This window comes from Somniosus microcephalus, chromosome 11 (genome assembly GCF_052327205.1).
Source record: "Somniosus microcephalus isolate GS21.2 chromosome 11, FLI_Smic_1.0, whole genome shotgun sequence".
NCBI lineage: Eukaryota > Metazoa > Chordata > Chondrichthyes > Squaliformes > Somniosidae > Somniosus > Somniosus microcephalus.
Window position 1 is genome coordinate 130,236,983 of NC_140997.1, and position 18,783 is coordinate 130,255,765.

Below are 18,783 nucleotides of genomic sequence, written 5' to 3' on the forward strand. Positions count from 1 at the left end.
GGCTCGCCAATCTCACCGACACTCTTTAATATTTACATAAATGGATTGGCAAAACTACTTGAACAATCTACAGCACCCGGCCTCACCCTATATGAATCCAAGGTTAAATTCCTCCTCTATGCAGACGACCTGGTTCTGCTGTCACCAACTAAAGAGGGGCTACAGCAAAACCTGGACCTGCTGGAGTCGTACTGCCAGACTTGGGCCCTGACAATAAATCCCCAAAAAACCAAAGTCCTTGTGTTCCAGCAAAGATCCAAACATCAGGGACCCAAAATAAATTTCACAGTAGGAACAACCAAAATTGAACAAACCACTAACTACACATACTTGGGCTTAAAAATCAGTTCTACGGGAAACTTCAAACTGGCTGTGAATGAACTGAAAGAGAAAGCAAGAAGGGCTTTCTATGCCATCAAAAAATCAATCCAAATAGAAATCCCAATTAGCATTTGGCTCAAAATTTTCAAATCAGTAATTGAACCAATTGCACTCTATGGCAGTGAGGTATGGGGACCGCTAACTCAACAAGAATTTGCAAAATGGGACAAACACCCAATTGAGATCCTACATGCAGAATTCTGTAAAAGTATCCTCCGGACTCAAAGGAAAACAGTAAACAATGCATGCAGGGCGGAACTAGGCCAATATCCATTAATAATCACTATCCAAAAAAGAGCCACCAAATTTTGGAATCACCTACAAATGAGCAATCCCCAATGCTATCACTACGACGTCCTGAAATGCCAAGAGCTGACCATAAAGAAGAATACCCTCAGTCAACTAGACCTGGGACTCAGTGAAGTAACTACTAACAATACTAACAATAACCAGCCCCAGGACAGTGACAGGGTAACACAAAGAATTCGACCCAACACAATCGTCGCTAAGCAAAAGGAAAAATATCTGACATATTGGGCAGAAACAACAAAAACCCAAAGCAAACTCAATTGCTACTTGGCCCTAAACAGACAATACAACATAGCTGATTACCTGACCATGGTAAAGGATAACAAACTGAGAAGAACCTTGACAAGGTACAGACTTAGCGAACATAGCCTAGCGATCGAAAAAGGCAGACACAGGCAGACCAGGCTACCAAGAGAAGACAGGATATGCTCTCACTGCAGTCAGGGAGTAGTGGAGACAGAGATGCACTTCCTCACAGCCTGCGGAAAATATCAGGGCATCAGGGAGAATTTCTACCAAAAATTCTCACAAATATGCCCTGATTTCAGAAATCTGAATGACAACCAAAAACTCCCATTCCTACTGGGAGAGGAGAGAAGCTGTGTAACACTGGCGGCACACTATGTTACAGCTTGCCATGAACAGAGGGACAACCAGTAAACTAAGAAAAGAATATATATAAACAATGCGAATGTACATTTATACACTCAGGGATATACCTGTTTATACACTGTATGAATAGAACTGCGTTTATGTGCTAAACCATAAATGTATTTTGATGCTTTGGCAACATAAGATGTAACTTATCATGCCAATAAAGCGATTTGAATTGTGAATTGTGAATTGGGTAGGCCATTTAGGACAGAAGTGAGGAGGAATTTCTTCACCCAGAGAGTGGTGAACCTGTGGAATTCTCTACCACAGAAGGCAGTAGAGGCCAATTCATTAAATATATTCAAGAAGGAGTTGGATATATTTCTTAAGGCTAAAGGGATCAAGGGGTATGGAGAGAAAGCAGGGACGGGTACTGAATTTGGATGATCAGCCATGATCGCATTGAATGGCAGAGCAGGCTCGAGGGGCCGAATGGCCTACTCCTGCTACTATCTTCCATGTTTCTATATCAGAGAGTCTTACAGGGAGTGGTGTGGGGTATATCAGAGCGTGTTAGAGTGAGGGGTTTGTGGTGTATCAGAGAGTGTTACAGTGAGAGGTGTGGGCTATATCAGTGAGTGTTACAGTGAGGGGTGTGGTGTACATCAGAGAGTATTACACTGAGGGGTGTGGGGTATATCAGAGCGTGTTACAGTGAGTGGTATGAGGTATATCAGGGTGTTCCAGTGAGGGGTGTGAGGTATAACAGAAAGTGTTACAGTGAGGGGTGTGGTCTATATCAGAGTGTGTTAGAGTGAGGGGTGTGGGGTGTATCAGAGAGTCTTTCAGGGAGGGTGTAGGGTATATCAGAGACTGTTACAGGGAGGGGTATATCAGGGGGTTAGAGTGAGGGTGTGGGGTATTTCAAGGTGTTACAGTGAGGGGTGTGGAGTATATCAGAGAATGTTAGAGTGAGGGGTGTGGGGTACATCCGTGAATGTTACAGGGAATGAGTGGGGTATATAAGTACGTAAAAACATAAGAAATAGGAGCAGGAGTAGGCCATTTGGCCCCTCAAGCCTGCTCCACCATTCAATAAATCATGACTGATCTGATCTTGACCTCGACTCCACTTTCCTGCCCGTTCCCCATAACCCTTGACTCTCCAATAGTTCAAAAATATATCTACCTCCACCTTAAATATATTCAATGACCCAGCCTCCACAACTCTCTGGGGTAGAGAATTCCAAAGATTCACGACCCTCTGAGAGAAGAAATTACTCCTCCTCTCCGTTTTAAATGTGCGACCCCTTATTCTGAATCTATGCCCCCTAGTTCTAGATTCCCCCACGAGGGGAAACATCCTCTCTGCATCTACCCTGTCAAGCCCCCTCAGAATCTTCTATGTTTCAACAAGACCACCTCTCATTCTTCTAAACTCCAATGAGTATAGGCCCAACCTGCTCAACCTTTCTTCATAAGTCAACCCCCTCATCTCAGGAATCAACCTAGTGAACCTTCTCTGAACTGCCTCCAATGCAAGTATATCCTTCCTTAAATAAGGAGACCAAAACTGTACGCAGCACTCCAGATGTGGTCCCACCAATGCCCTATATAGTTGACTCCCCTACTTTTATACTCCATTCCCCTTGCAATAATGGCCAACATTCCATTTGCCTTCCAAATTACTTGCTGTACCTGCATGCTAACTCTCTGTACCACAGCATTTTGTAGTCTCTCTCCATTTAAATAATATTTTGCTTTTTTATTCTTCCTACCAAAGTGGATAACCTCACATTTTCCCACATTATAATCCATCTGCCAAATTTTTGCCCACTCACTTAACCTATCTATATCCCTTTGCAGATTCTCTGTGTCACCCTCACAACTTGCTTTCCCATCTATCTTTGTATCATCAGCAAATTTGGCTACATTACACTGGGCCCCTTTATCCAAGTCATTAATATCGATTGTAAATTGTAATATCAGAGAGTGTTACAGTGAGGGATGCGGTGTATATCAGGGGTTTAGAGTGAGGGTGTGGGGTATATCACGGTGATACAGTAAGGTGTGTGGGGTATATCAGAGAGTATTACAGTGAGGGATGTGGGGTATATCAGAGTGTGTTACAGTGAAGGGTGTGGGTATATCAGAGAGTGTTACTGTGAGAGGTTGTGGGGAATATCAGAGAGTGTTACAGTGAGGGGTGTGCAGTGTATCAGTGAGTGTTATAGAGCATGAGTGGGGTATATCAGAGTGTGTAACAGAGAGGGGTGTAGGGTATATCAGAGAGTGTTACAGTGAGAGGTATGGGGTATATCAGAGAGTGTTACAGTGAGGGGTGTGGGGTATATCAGAGTGTGTTACAGTGAAGGGTGTGGGTATATCAGAGAGTGTTACTGAGAGAGGTTGTGGGGAATATCAGAGAGTGTTACAGTGAGGGGTGTGCAGTATATCAGTGAGTGTTATAGAGCATGAGTGGGGTATATCAGAGTGTGTAACAGAGAGGGGTGTAGGGTATATCAGAGAGTGTTACAGTGAGAGGTATGGGGTATATCAGAGTGTTACAGTGAGGAGTGTGGGGTATATCACTGAGTGTTACAGTGAGCGGTGTAGGTATATCAGTGAGTGTTACGGTGAGGGGTGTGGGATATATCAGTGAGTGTTACAGTGAGGGGTATGGGTTATATCAGTGAATGTTACAGTGAGGGGTATGTGTTATGTCAGAGAGTGTTACTGTGAGAGGTGTTGGGTATATCAGTGAGTTTTACAGGGAGAGTTTGGGTTATGTCAGAGAGTGTTACAGTGAGACGTGTGGGATATATCAGTGAATGTTACAGGGACAGTGTTGGATATATCAGTGAATGTTACAGGGAGGGTTTGGGTTATGTCAGAGAGTGTTACATTGAGGGGTGTAGAGAGTCTCACAGTGTGGTGTGTGGGGTATATCAGAGAGTGTTACAGTGTGGTGTGTGGGGTATATACATTTCCTTCCCCATCACCAGAGAGAAGCAGGACCAACGTGCATGTGGCTTTGTCAGGATAGCGGGCTTCCCCATGGTGCAGGGCGCCATTGGCTGCACCCACGTGGCTTTAGGGGAACCGCATAACAATCCTGAGGTCTTCCATAACCACAAAGGCTACCATTCACTTGATGTGTAGTTGGTGTGCGACCACACACAGTGAATCCTCACCATCAATGCCTGCTATCCTGGCAGCAGCCACGATGCCTTCATCCTGCGCCAGACAGCTGTGCCAGCTCTGTTGCAGCCACCATGTCAAGCTCGCTGCTGGCTACATGGAGACAAGGGCGATCCGCTCTCCACCTGGCTCATGACTCCTCTCCGCAACCCAACACTCCTGCCCATCACTCATATAATGAGAGCCATGCTGCCACCAGGAACATCATCGAGCAGACCTTCGGCCTGCTGAAGCAACAGTTCCGCTGCCTTGACCGCTCAAGAGAAGTCCTCCAGTACTCGCCGGAGCGGGTGTCCCATTTCGTGGTGGTCTGCTTCATACTCCACAACTTGGTCATCATGAGGGCCCAGCCCTTGCCACCAGGGATTGTGGGACTACCTCAGCAGGAGGAACAGGGAGAAGAGGAGGAGGAAGAGGAGGACGAGGACGAGGAGCAGGAGTGAGGGAGGAGGCAGCCACTCAATCGGCCTTCCCGAAGGGCAGTCTGTGATCGCCTCATCAGACTCCGGTTCCAATAAATTAAACCCAGATCCCCGTTGCTCACCACATCCCCATCATTCCTTTCCTGTCGTAGGCCATATCACAGCGCAAAGCTGAAATGAGAGGCACGACAAAATCATCCAAAGTAAATTAATAAATTCTTCAATAATCAGGGAACACACATTTACAACAACAATATTAGCTATTGTCGGGGGTGGTGGGTTGGCGCGTGTGCCCAGTCAGTTATGCCCCTGACTGCCTGTGAGCGGTTCGAATTGCTCCCACGCCCCTGGGTTCTAGACACCGGACTTAGGTATAGGCGGCGATACAGAAAACTCGAGTAGACAAGTGGTTCGGTGTAAGAAAACCAAGATTTTATTAAAACAGAAGATAAAACAGTCTTATGAGAAGTCACTAGTATAAAATACAGGCAAATACAAAATAACTATACTTATACAGGGAATGGGCAACACACGGCACATCGAGGGAAAAACAACTACATTAACAATCTCCTTATCCTTATCCCACCCCCTATACCTAACTAGATTAAGCTATGAGGGGCCAGAATTCATGCTCACTAATCCAAAGCAAAAGCCAACTGTTAACGAGTGCAGGTTTTGAGGTTTGGTTCTCTGTCCTCTTAGGTACCCGTCGCCACGTGGTCTTCAGGGGCGCGGTGCTGGATCTGCTGCTGCGACACACTTTCTTCCCCTCCGCTACCGTCGTCGTCTCCTCACGATGGGTTCTCCCGTTCTTCTCCCTCGGGCGGTTGTCGGCGGCAGCACTGTGCCTATAGGGCAGTTGGCAGTTTTAACTGCCTAGATTTTCCTACCCAAGCTTAAGAACGCCAGTATATTCGTCGTGGCGTGGACACCTGTGTTTTCGTAGTGTTCAAGAAGGAATGTATGTCTCACCAAGCGCCAACTTATAACTAGACGCTTGGCCTCATCAATACATTTTTCGCTGCCCTGCTCTGCTCTTATCGAGTTGTTACCGTCTTCTTCGTCTCCTTTCGTCTCGTCTCATTCGGTTACTATACAAGTCCTGGACTGCCTACTCACTTTTGTCTCGCCCCTTTTTGTGGCCTGGGCGTCCTGGATGGCTATGGACTTGGGTCTCGTTCCCCACCCCTGCAATTGGTATGGTGTCCTTAGTTACTGAAAGTCTGCTACGGCGAGCGAGGAGAGAACCTGCCACAAGGCCAGGGCACGAGTACGAGCGGCAGCCCAAGAGGCCGGAGCCACGAGAGCAGGGACAAAGGCAAGAGCAAGAGAGCAAGAGAGAGATTGCTACCCGGGGCCTGCAGTTATACTCCTTACGAAGCCCCCTTATCTGCGCACCAAATCAGGTTAGTTCATTGTTCCAATTTTGGCGGGCTGGTTTAAATGATTGTAGCAATCTAAACTAACTGTTCTTTAGATGGCCGTTTATCGCACCTAATGGCCTGATGTCTGAGCTGTATTGTTATTAATGCATCCTAATCGGACTGTCCAGCCTCGATGGCTTCCTTAAGCTGTTTCCGATTATTTATGCAGACAACTTGATGGCCTCAAGTATAGGCCTAACTGGTTTTGATCTGTCTACGATCTGGCTCAATGCATATTCAATGTTTGCTGTCGGCTTTCCAAAATACAAAGTCCTTTTTCACAGAAGCTGCATTTTAAGTTTCGATTTCCCCAAAAGCTGCTTGTGCTGCCACAGAGTCCAAGCTTTTAAAATCTTGCAGGCTTTTGGTCACGAGGTGCGGACACCATCTTTTGGGTACCCTTTTTAAAATGTCCATGCAGGGTCCCTTTTATTAATAACTTGGGGGAAATGTTGGAATTTTGCAAATCTTACACTCCCCCTGTGATACTAAAACTTGTTTGAAGTATCATTCTTACAAGGTGAGCAAAATTTTCTGACCCTCCACAGTCAACCTTCCCCTGTAATTACCTATCTAATATACACACGACACATGCACTTCCCATTCCGCGAAAATGTAGTGTACATAAGCATACAGAGAGTAAATCACAGACTTTACACACATCCAAGCATGGAGGGGGTCCTGTTGTGTATGTACCTTTAAGAGAAGAACTGATTTTATACTGCAGTACCGGCAGTGACCACACCTGTATAAAAAGCCCTAGCAGGCTTCTGTACTTCAGTCTTGAATTACTCTCTGTTCAGTAAATACCTGTTTTATTGTTCTCCTGCAGTCTGAGTATTATTGATCCTCGGACATTACACTGGCGACGGGCAGGTTTGAACTCACCTGCAGTACTGCATCACCTCACGGGGATCTTTTCCCTGAAGAGAAGCTTCTTGGAGGTCGAAGTCAGAACGGTGGGCGTCGACCGCGGGCAACCGCCCAGGGATCCATCGGAGAGTTGCAGGGGAGGCTGTGGAGAGCTGGGCCTAGCTCCCCAGTCGAGGTGTTCCAGCAAGTCGTGCTGGTAGCAGGTAGTGCGCTGACCCTTCCGGACTGCGGCGGGCTCGGGCTCGATCGAGCGGCTCTGCAAAGGGGCCATGCAGTGTCGTCGGGAGGAAGAGAGAGAGAGAGGGTGGAGTGCACAGGGCGCGGTCGGTGCTCAACAACAGGGCAGTGTGGAGAGGATAGAACGCGGGGAAGGAAAAGTGAGATGCGCCGAAGCCGCGGGTTGCCGCCATTACCCTGTAGAATGCTAGGAGCAGTGTGGCAGCAAGGGGAAGAAGGAAAAGCGCGGGAGGTGCCATTTTATTCCATTGGGGAAGAAGGAAAAGCGCGGGAGGCGCCATTTTATTACATTGGGGAAGAACAAAAAGCGCGGGAGGCACCATTTTAAATCACCCAAGATGCCGAAAAGTGGCAGTATTTCGACAACGAGATAGAAGACTGGACCACGTATGTGAAAAGAACTGATGTGTACTGCAATGCCAATGAGGTGGCCAATGGAAAGAAGGCGTTGGTATTATTAAATTTGATGGGCGCGAGAACGTACGGCCTATTGCGGAATTTAATTACCCCAGCTAAACCAATGGAGAAAAGTTTTGAAGAGATTGTTAATATCTTACAGGAACACCTAAACCCTACACCGCTGCTGATAGCAGAAAGATTCAAGTTCCATAAAAGAAACCAGCACAAAAATGAGAACAATGCTGACTATCTTACGGAACTACGCAAGTTATCGAAGCACTGCCAGTTCGGAGCAGGACTGGCAGACACCTTACGGGATAAGTTTGTCTGCGGGCTCCAGAGTGAAGGAACCCAGAAACGACTACTTTCGGAAAAGGACCTGACACTAGAACAGGCTTTAAGCGTGGCAGTATCCTACGAAGCAGCAGCACGGGGAGCTGCAGAAATACAACAGAAACCACAAGAATACAGCGCTAATGAAATGGCGTATGGAGCAGAAAAGTGCTATCGCTGTGGCAGAACAACCCATGATCAGAAGGACTGCTGGTTTAAGGACAAAGTATGCAGGCAATGTGGGAAAATGGGACATATAGCAAGAGTCTGCAGGTCGGGAAAGAAAACCAACACTACAAGAACTACTAAGGAAAAGTACAAGAAAGTAAAAAAAATGACAGACAGGAGTTCGGAAGATCAGGAGAGTGATAAGGACTCCGGGAGCAGGAGACTAAGTTGTCTAAAGTTACACAACGTGATCGCAAAGGAGGATCACCGAACCATTTGGGTCACCCTCATGATAGCAGGGTCCCAAGTAAAGATGGAATTGGATACAGGGTCAGCCTTAACTGTCATGAATCGACGAGACTATGAGCGGCTATTCTCACACTACTCTTGAAGGACATGTCCATTGTATTGAAGACATACACGGGGCAAAAAGTCTACCCCAGAGGAAAAATAAGGGTGCCAGTTAAATACAATGGCAAGGAAACACAGAAACTGTACCTATATATAGTAGAAGATGGAGGACCACCATTATTGGGATGTGAATGGATCCGAAAAATACAATTGGATTGGCATTCCATTCAGGCGCTAACTGTGACTGACAAAAATGATGATGACATCACACCTGGACGACTGTCAAAAATTCTAACTGACGCGAAAGAGGTGTTCCAACAAGGACTTGGGACTCTAAAAGGAGTAAAGGCAATGATAAAAATCAAAGATAATGCAAACACAAAATTTTTTAATGCCAGACCGGTACCGTACACGATCCGCCCAGCCGTTGAAGCAGAACTGGAGAGTCTAGAGCGTTCGGGTATGCTGTCCAAGGTGGACTGGAGCGAGTGGGCCACACCCATCGTTCTTGTAATGAAGAAATCATTGAGCAGCATGCCAGGGGAGCCAAAGAAGTTTCACATCTGTGTGGACTTCAAGGTAACTGTGAACCCAGTCCTGCACACAGTACAATATCCTCTTCCACGGATAGAAGATATTTTCGCCTCACTATCTGGAGGGTAACGCTTTACAAAGATTGATCTGGCCCAAGCGTATCTACAAATGGAGGTGGAAGAAGCGTCTAGGAAATACCTCACCATAAACACTCACAAAGGCCTTTACCAGTACAATCGACTGGTATTCGGGGTAGCATCAGCCCCGGCTATTTGGCAGAGGGCGATGGAACAAGTCCTGCAAGGGATCCCGGGGACCCAGTGTTATTTGGACGACATCCTGGTTACGGGCGAAAATGACAGTGAACACCTTGTCAACCTGGAGCAGGTGCTCACTAGATTACAGGAATATGGGCTATGAGCCAACCGCCCCAAATGCGAGTTCTTCAGGAGACAAATCTCGTATTGTGGCCACATGATTGATGAGGAAGGGTTGCATAAGTCGCCGGACAAGATTGAGGCTGTGGTCAAGGCTCCAGCACCGGAAAATGTGTCGCAACTGAGGTCGTTCCTCGGGTTGGTGAACTACTACCATAAGTTCTTGCCGAATTTATCTACAATTCTGCACCCACTGAACGCCCTGCTGCAAACTGAAGTAACATGGAAATGGAGTGATGAGTGTAAGCGTGCCTTTCAGAAATGTGAATGCCTAATCACTTCAAAAGAAGTATTGGCCCACTACAACCCAACACTACCGATTCGGTTGGCATGTGATGCGTCTCCCTACGGCATTGGAGTGGTGCTGTCACACAAATTCCGTGATGGTTCAGAGAGGCCAATAGCCTTTGTGCATCGCGCTCGTTAACCTCAGCCGAGCGTAACTACGCCCAGATTGACAGGGAGGCCCTCAGCATGGTGTGGGGGGTGAAGAAGTTCAATCACTATCTGCACGGGCAGAAATTCACCCTACTGACTGATCATCAGCCCCCGGTCTCCATTTTTAACCCAAAGAAGGGCGTTCCAGTGATGACGGCGCAACGGCTGCAAAGATGGTCACTTTTTCTAGGGGCACATCAGTACAACATAGAGTACAAGGGTACGAAACAGCATGGAAACGCTGATGGGCTGTCACGCCTACCGTTGCCTACGGTAGAGGAAGCACCTGCAGTGGACCCTGTTGAGATATTCCATGCGACCATAGTCGATTGTCTACCTGTTACAAACTCAAGTATAGAGAAGGAAACCCAAAATGACCCGACACTCTCTCGGGTCTATGATTTGACGGTGAAGGGATGGCCAGCACATGGCGACTCACTGTTGCCAGCATTCTCGCCAAGGATAGAACAGTTGTCAGTGTGCCGGGGGACCTTGATGTGTGGATCCCGAGTGGTAATTCCACCCAAGTAGAGAGATAGAGTGCTCAATGAGCTTCATGAGGGTCATCTGGGAGGGGTAAAAATGAAAAGCCTAGCCAGGGCGTTTGTGTGGTGGCCGGGAATCGATAAAGAAATCGAGGATATGACCAAGAGATGCACAGGATGCCAGAAGGTCCAAAACGCTCCACCACAGGCCCCGCTACACCCATGGGAGTGGCCCTCATCTCCATGGCAACGGGTACACGTTGATTTTGCTGGTCCATTTATGGACTCAATGTTTCTAATCGCCGTGGATGCCCACTCGAAATGGCCAGAGGTCATCAAAATGTCCTCCACCACCACGGAGAAAACTATTGCAGTCCTACGGACCATCTTCGCCAGGAATGGCTTGCCAGAACAGATTTGCTCCGACAATGGGCCACAGTTTGTGTCCGAAGATTTCCGGAGGATTCTGAGGAATAATGGGGTGAAACATTACACATCTGCCCCATATCATCCAGCCACAAATGGATTGGCTGAGAGGTTTGTTCAGACCTTTGAAAAGGCAATAAAGGCGATGTATAATGACGACATACCACTACAACACAAGGTAGATAATTTCTTGTTTGCTTACCGGAATGCGACACATGCAGTCACCAACCAAGCTCCAGCCATAACGTTCTTCAACCGAAGGCTAAGATGTCACCTGGATTTGCTCAAACCAAACATAAGACGAGATGTTGAGGATAAGCAATTCCAGCACATCAATGAGAAGCCAACCAGGAGCTTCAAGATAGGGCAACCAGTCTTGGCCCGCGACTACCGAACAGAAAAATGGCAGCCAGGAACGATATGCACACAGCAGGGACCACTAATGTACACAGTGGATGTTGGAGAGAGCATCGTGAGACGCCATGCTGACCAGATTCTAGAGTCACAGGAACAAGCCGAACCTATACCACGAGCATGTGCACCTGGTAATGAACCCGAAGTACAAATTGCGTCTACCTCAGAAGCAGTGGTATTGGAAGCTGACGAACCAACCAATGACAATGAGCCAGAATCAACTCCGCCGCAAGAACAGGATACTCGAGAAAGGCGCTATCCAGTCAGGATCAGGAAGCCTCCTCAAAGACTGAACTTATAAATAATTATTTCAGTTGATGTATATAGTACAGAGAAAATTGTAATTGTAATTAGTTATTATTTAGTTGTTAAATGAATGTTATGTACTGTTTATCTAAAAGGGGAGGAATTGTTGTGTATGTACGTTTAAAAGAAGAACTGATTTTATACTGCAGTACCGGCAGTGACCACACCTGTATAAAAAGCCCTAGCAGGCTTCTGTACTTCAGTCTTGAATTACTCTCTGTTCAGTAAATACCTGTTTTATTGTTCTCCTGCAGTCTGAGTATTATTGATCCTCGGACACTACAGGTCCGACACCCCTGCACAACTTGGTACACATACATCTTTATTAAACACGTAGCAAAAAAAAGAAAAAAAACTTTATTAAAAACAACAAACACAAAAAAAAATCAACTTTAATCAAAAATACAAGGAAAAACTCTAACAGGCGTATCTCCCTCCACCTTCACATAATGTTCCTTCCAGATTCTCTGGTTTCGGAATTCTAATATCTGACCTTTTCCCTTACATTGAATGCAAATTGATACAACACTATCCCTAACTGGCAAACCACGAGAATGTGGGATGCCAGTCTGATCCACAAAGGGACCTCTATGTTATTGAAAATGTCCCACCAGGGTGGAATCACAATATCCAATATCTTAGCCCCTATCTCTACAGTTTTCTGCTCTAGAGTGTAAAAATGTTTCTGCGAAACTATAACGGCTTTGAGTATTTTGGTAAGGTGTTCAGGGGGAGGGGGAATTTCATAGCCAAAGTGCACTATGTACTTTTGCAAATTCGTAAAATTCTCCTTCACAGTGAGGTGAACAGTGGAGTGTTCAGGAATGGGGACAATTTGCTCCTGGGCCACTTGAACTTCTGCCTCAGGTTTTAAACAGAAACTGCTGTCACTTACCAGACACCAGCTATGCTGTCCATGCTGGTAGTGGGACGTGCTGGCGGTGACACAATATGTCCCACCTCCTATATAGGCTACCTGCGGGGGAACATGGCCTTGTGCCATTGCCTCCATGGTACAATTTATAGGATTCGCGCCAGCAGCTCTGAACCCACACTGCGGTTTTGAATAGGCAGTCAAGTGCTGGGGACACAGGATTATGTGTGCTCCCCGGCTCCGGCACCCTGAGAGGTCAGTACCTGTCATAGCGTGCTCCCACTTAATGACGTAAGGCGTGACCGCTGTGAAACGAATGTGCGCACCCCCTTGAATGACTCCAATGTTCTCAACCCTGTATACCGGTGTGGGTCGGGCTGTCCTACCCATGACCGGCATCCTAACTACTACTCCCATGATTGTGTGGTTGGACCGCCCACAATCCACGGGGACTGGGTAGACTTCGGAAGCTAGCCGGAGTTGGCACGGGCTTAATGCACTCTCAAATGGGTGGAGGGCTGCGAGGTGCTTTTTGCTGATCCAGGAGGGGACTAAACCCTGTTTTAAATCCTCCAGATTACTGCAGCCCTCACCCAGTAACCATGCCCTGTATAGCACGCACACCTCATTCTGCGCAGCCTGGTCAGAAGCATTTCTCTCCTCCCTTATGAGAGCATTTACCGTCTTTGCGTGCTTTTCCTACTCGGCTATAATTTCTTTTAAATGGACCGTCATGGCCTGGTCCTCATGCAACTCCGAGCCCACTCTTTGTCCTTATCCAGTAATATCTTTCTTAACTGTGTTTTTAAACCGTTTATCTGAGTCTGTAGCTCTATGTCATCCAAACTGTTGATGACAGAGGACCCAGTATTAAATGCAGTAAAAACATCATTCCATGCTCCCCTTCTTTGCCTCCCTGCATTACCCAAAAACTCTCGCTGTGTGGTGTGCAGTTCGGTTTTGTCCACATGGGCGAAATCGAACTCATAAAACTTCTTGAACATGTCCTTTAATAGGGCCCGGTACAGCTGCTCTGTTTCTTTGGGACACCACTCCGGTAAATGTACCTCGGTGAGATTTAATATCACGGAGGCTACCGCGTAGTGCATCCCCTGGTACAGTACCTGATCCGTAGGCACCAATACCAGCCCATTCCCTGGTCCCTTGGTGGTGGTGGGGCACCCCTCCCGCCGTGTCCTTGTTGCCTGAGTCGTGGGCAAGGGCTTTCGGGCGCGCGCCACTAGCTCAGTGGCTTTAACTAGGTCTGGGTACCGTGGGACTATGCATGTATCTAGGTGGGAATCCCATTCTACCCCCTTCCCCTTATCCTGCCAGGCTGCAGAGAAGATGATAGATAAGCCCATAGGGCAGGCCCTTTTCAACCCCCACATACAGACATAGATCCCCTGTTCCGATTCCCACCACTTGGCCCAACATACACTAGTCCCTTCTTGGGTCCCGGTGACCGTTCGGTGGGTGTCGTTTCCCATCCGTTCCCAGTCGGCGGTGCGATCCCACATGGCCGTGCTCAGCTTCCTGAGCCACCACCATCTTCCCAGGGGAATCTGTCCTGTGCAAGTCAGGCACACGCATTTCCCCTCAGTGACCCCGATCCGTGAGGCCACAACCTGTACGCTGGGGCAAGGGAGGGAGGCCTCCCCGTAGGTGAATCTGGTCTGGCTGGAGTACCGGGTGGAGTTGGATTCCAACCACCCAGGCCATCTTCCCTCGTGGGTGTAGACGGCAGGTCCCTCCGTGCCTTGTTCGCTGCTTCCATCAGTCACCACTGGAGCCTTTTCTCCCGAGCACCCGTAGATGTGGGGGTCTTCCACATCGCCTCGCCTTCCGACGCTCATCCCTATCAGGGCGAATAGGATTACGCTCCCCTTCATCCTGAAATCCTCTCTGCAAAGAGATACAAAAACATGCAGCCAGGTCCCTAAGAGATTCTCTGGCTTGGTGCAGCATATTCGGGTCCCGTGACCTCGACTCAAATACACACTCTTAGCAGATTACTACTTAATTAAAACTACCCATCACCTTACTTAACTTAAGCTAAAACACCCAAACTTAAGCTAAATACCTAAACTTAACAATAAACTTACATTACCTAAACTATGTACATCTGCCGCCCGTCTCCGGGTGGCCAGGCTAATTCCTGGTTGGACTGCGGCACACCGCTACCTCCGGCGTGGCCGCACCGTCCTGCACTGTTGGTCCCTCGCAGCCCGTGGCTGCTGGCAGAGGACCTCTGTCCTTGGACCTCCCCCTGACTCGAGGGGCGGCCCTTGGTAACTGGAGAGCTGGTGACCATGACTTTCTCGACTGGGGTGTCCGTGGGGACCTCCTGGGGGCCTTGGCGGGTGGGGCTTTCTTGGCCGATGGGCCTTTAACCCGAACCATGATCCCTCAGGCTAGACTTCTCCCGAACCTGGGCTAGGGGCAGGTAACTCTTCGCAGCCTGCTGCTGCGAGCTGAGAGTCTCCACCCCCAGGTCCCGTGGCTGGGTCCGGGGTGGGGTTTTCAACCTCAGGTCCCTCCCCCTCTACACCTGGGTTAGGGGTGGAGTTTTTGCCCTCGGGCCCCTCCTCATCTGGATCCCAGAAGAGCGGAGGAGTGTCCCAATCGATGGGCGGGACGGCCCCTCCCTTTAAGCAAGCCACAGCACCTGCTTGTGCAGTCTGTGAACTCGCTCCTACTGCAGGCTGACGATTTCTATCCTCAGACCTCACCCCAACTGGCTGTTTTCCCCTCTCAGGTCTAAACAGCTTACACTAGTTGATATGAAACCATTTTGTGCACCAAGGCATCTTAACAGCGTATACCATGGGGCTGGCTTTATCTACAATGCTGTAGGGCCCCATGTATAATGGTTCCAAACTTCCTACTTGGGCATAGTTTCTCACCATGACCTGATCTCCTACCTCCCACTCGTGGTGCTTTCTGGGTTCGAGCAGCAATCGGCTACTCCGATGCTGCCTTCCCATGTTCCCAGCCGCCTGCCCGTGGACCTGTTTCAGGTGCTCAAAGAGGCTTTGGGTGAACCTGTCCCGGTTTACCTCTCTGAGCTGACCCTCCGTGAGCACCGGGGCTAGTACATGGGTGGGGGTCCGCATAACCCTGCCGGTCATTAGCTCGTACGGGGAGTACCCCGTGCTTTTAGACTGCCTGGCCCAGATCCCCATTAAAACCAACGGTAGGACCTCGGCCCATTTGGTCCTTCCTCAACCTTTCCTTTAGGGTCCTGTTCATACGGTCCACAATCCCTGATGACTGTGGGTTGTGGGCCACGTGCTATTTCCCCTCGATGCCTAACAGCATAAGGGTATTCTGCATCACCTGTCCGGTGAAGTGGCTCCCTTGGTCGGACTCCACACACTTCCCGGACCAGGATCCTGGCAGTACCCAAAGCTGTGGCTGTTCTGCAGGGGAAGGCCTCTACCCATTTGGTGAACACGTCCACCAGAACTAGGCAGTACTTACAGCCTCCCTGGGCGGTGGGCAGGGGCCCGATGTAGTCAACTTGTATCGACTGCCATGGTCCCTCTACCCACCTGATGTGTCCCATAGGTACCTTCCTTTTGTGGGGGGTCAGGGTTATTCGCAGCGCACACAAGACAGCCTGCACAGAACTCGCGGACATCGTCCCTGAGTCCCGGCCGCCATTCCGCCTGTTCCACCCGCTGCCAGGTGGTCTCAGGCCCGGGGTGTCCCGCTCCTGGACCCTCATGGGCCAGTTGAAGGAATTCCCTCTGGTGCTGCTGCGGCACAACCCACTGTTTCCCCCGGAACACCATACACTCTTTGACGGAGAGGGTTGCTGTGCCGTACGGACCCTCTACCCTTTTTCCCTCAGTCACTGCACTGAGGACAGCTTTGAGGACGGGGCCTTGGGCTTGGACCATCTTCAGGTCCGGGGCTAACGCTATCCCTGCACTCCCTTGGGTCCCATCCCTACCTCTGACCGCTGCCATGGGTCTGGACCCAAATGGGTCCCAGAAAGTGCCTGTGCGGGCACCCTACTTGGCGAGCAAGTCAGCCTGCTGGTTGCCTTGGCCACGGGGTTCTGTGGAGGAATGGGCTTTCACCTTGTGGATGAAAACCTCCCCTTCCTCCCCCACTGCTGGCAGGATCTTTTCCAGCAAGGGTTTTACTGTGAGGGGTCTCCCGTCGGCGGAGGTGTACCCGCGGCGGGACAAGATGGCCAGGTACTCCGTACACGAATTGCACATGAACATGCTGTCCGAGCAGATCGTGTAGGGGGTGGGGAAGATTTCGGGGTGTGTAATGACGTACACTACTGCGGACAGTTCAGCCTGCTGGGCGCTCATGGTGCTGGGGAGCTTAATCGCCAGGGCACTGTTTGCCGCTGGGTCGTAAACTCCACACCCCGTGAGACGCTCACCAGCAGATACCGTGCTGGAACCATCTACATAGATCTCGTGGCCCGTGGGATATATCCCGGCCCGTAAACCTATGTTTACCTCCCAAACCCCTTCTATGGAACACCGGTGGGCTGTTCCAGGATATACCAGGTTGGCTGTGAGCTTTGGCTCACAGAGACCCTTCACCTTAAGATCCATCTGTGAGAGGAGCAAGGTCCAGCGGGCAAGGTGGGCACTGCTCACTGTTCCATCCTTGATCCTCCCATCCAGAAGCATCTGGGTGGGCGTGTGATGGGTGAGGAGGGTGATGGGAGAGGTGCCTGTGAAGATCAACGACCTTTTCACAGCCCAATGTGTGGACACTCACAGTTGGAGTAGCTCCTCTCCACATCCGTGAGTATCCTGGAGGAGTAGACCACCGGCCTCAGCCGGCCATGCCGCTCTTGGAGCAGCACAGCACTCAGGCTGTCCCCGCTGGCTGCCACCTCCAGGAAAAACTCTTTTCCCCCATCTATAGCCCCTAGAGCTGGTGCGGTCTGCAAGTCCTTTTTGAGCCTCACAAATGCTGCCTGGCAACCCTCATTGTTAAGTCTGTGTGTTATAGTGATAATTACTACACAGACTACAAGAGTAAATTCAACAGGTCTTTACTGGTTGGAGGTAGGGACTATACTGAATACAATATTACTACACAGTGCTTATATACCGGTGTGGTCACCACCGGTATTACGTATACAGCAGCCAGAGAAAGTAGTACATCTCTTAAGGTGGAACAGGCTTAAGTTCTCTTAAGGTGGAACATGTTACATACACCACAATCCTCCCTTTTTAGCTTAACAGTCATATCCCCATTTAACATAACATAATAACATATATACATATATAACGTCAGGTATAACAGTTCAAAGGTTCAGTCTCTCAGGAGGCTTTCTGATGCGGCTTGGATAACGCCTCTCAGTAGTCTCTGATTCTTGTTGTTGAGGTGCCTCCTCTATTTGGTTTCCAATGTATTGGGTGTCATCATCATCAAGTACATTCCCTGCCGAGGTAGATGCTTCAGGTTCATTAACGTCTTCCACAGTTGTCTCTGTCACAACCATGGGTTCGACCCTTGCTCTCGACTCTACCAGTTGATCCGCATGACGCCTTATCACATTATGACCAATATCTACTGTGTACACCAGAGGTCCTTGTCTGGCCCGAATTGTTCCGGACTGCCATTTTTCATTTCCATAGCCCCTCGCCAACACTGGTTGTCCTACGTCGAAAGTTCGAGTGGTCTTGTTGTTAATATGCCGAAACTGTTTGATTTCCACTTCCCTCCGCACATTTGGTTTTAACAAGTCCAACTTGGACCGCAACCTCCTGTTATAAAACATCATGGCAGGACTTTGGTTAGTCACTGCATGATCGGCGTTTCGATATGACATCAGGAACTTGTCAACCTTGTGTTGCAGCGGAATCTGATCATCGTTCATGGCCTTAATTGCCTTTTTGAATGTCTGGACAAATCTTTCAGCCAACCCGTTTGTCGCCGGATGATATGGGGCAGAGGTATAATGTTTTACTCCATTCTTCTTTAAGAATTGTCGGAATTCTTCCGATACAAACTGTGGTCCGTTGTCCAAACAGATCTGTTCTGGCAATCCGTTCCTTGCGAATATTGTTCTTAACACCGCAATTGTCTTTTCTGAAGTAGTGGTATTCATCTTGATGACTTCTGGCCATTTGGAATGTACGTCCACCGCGATTAGGAACATGGAGTCCATGAATGGACCAGCAAAGTCAACGT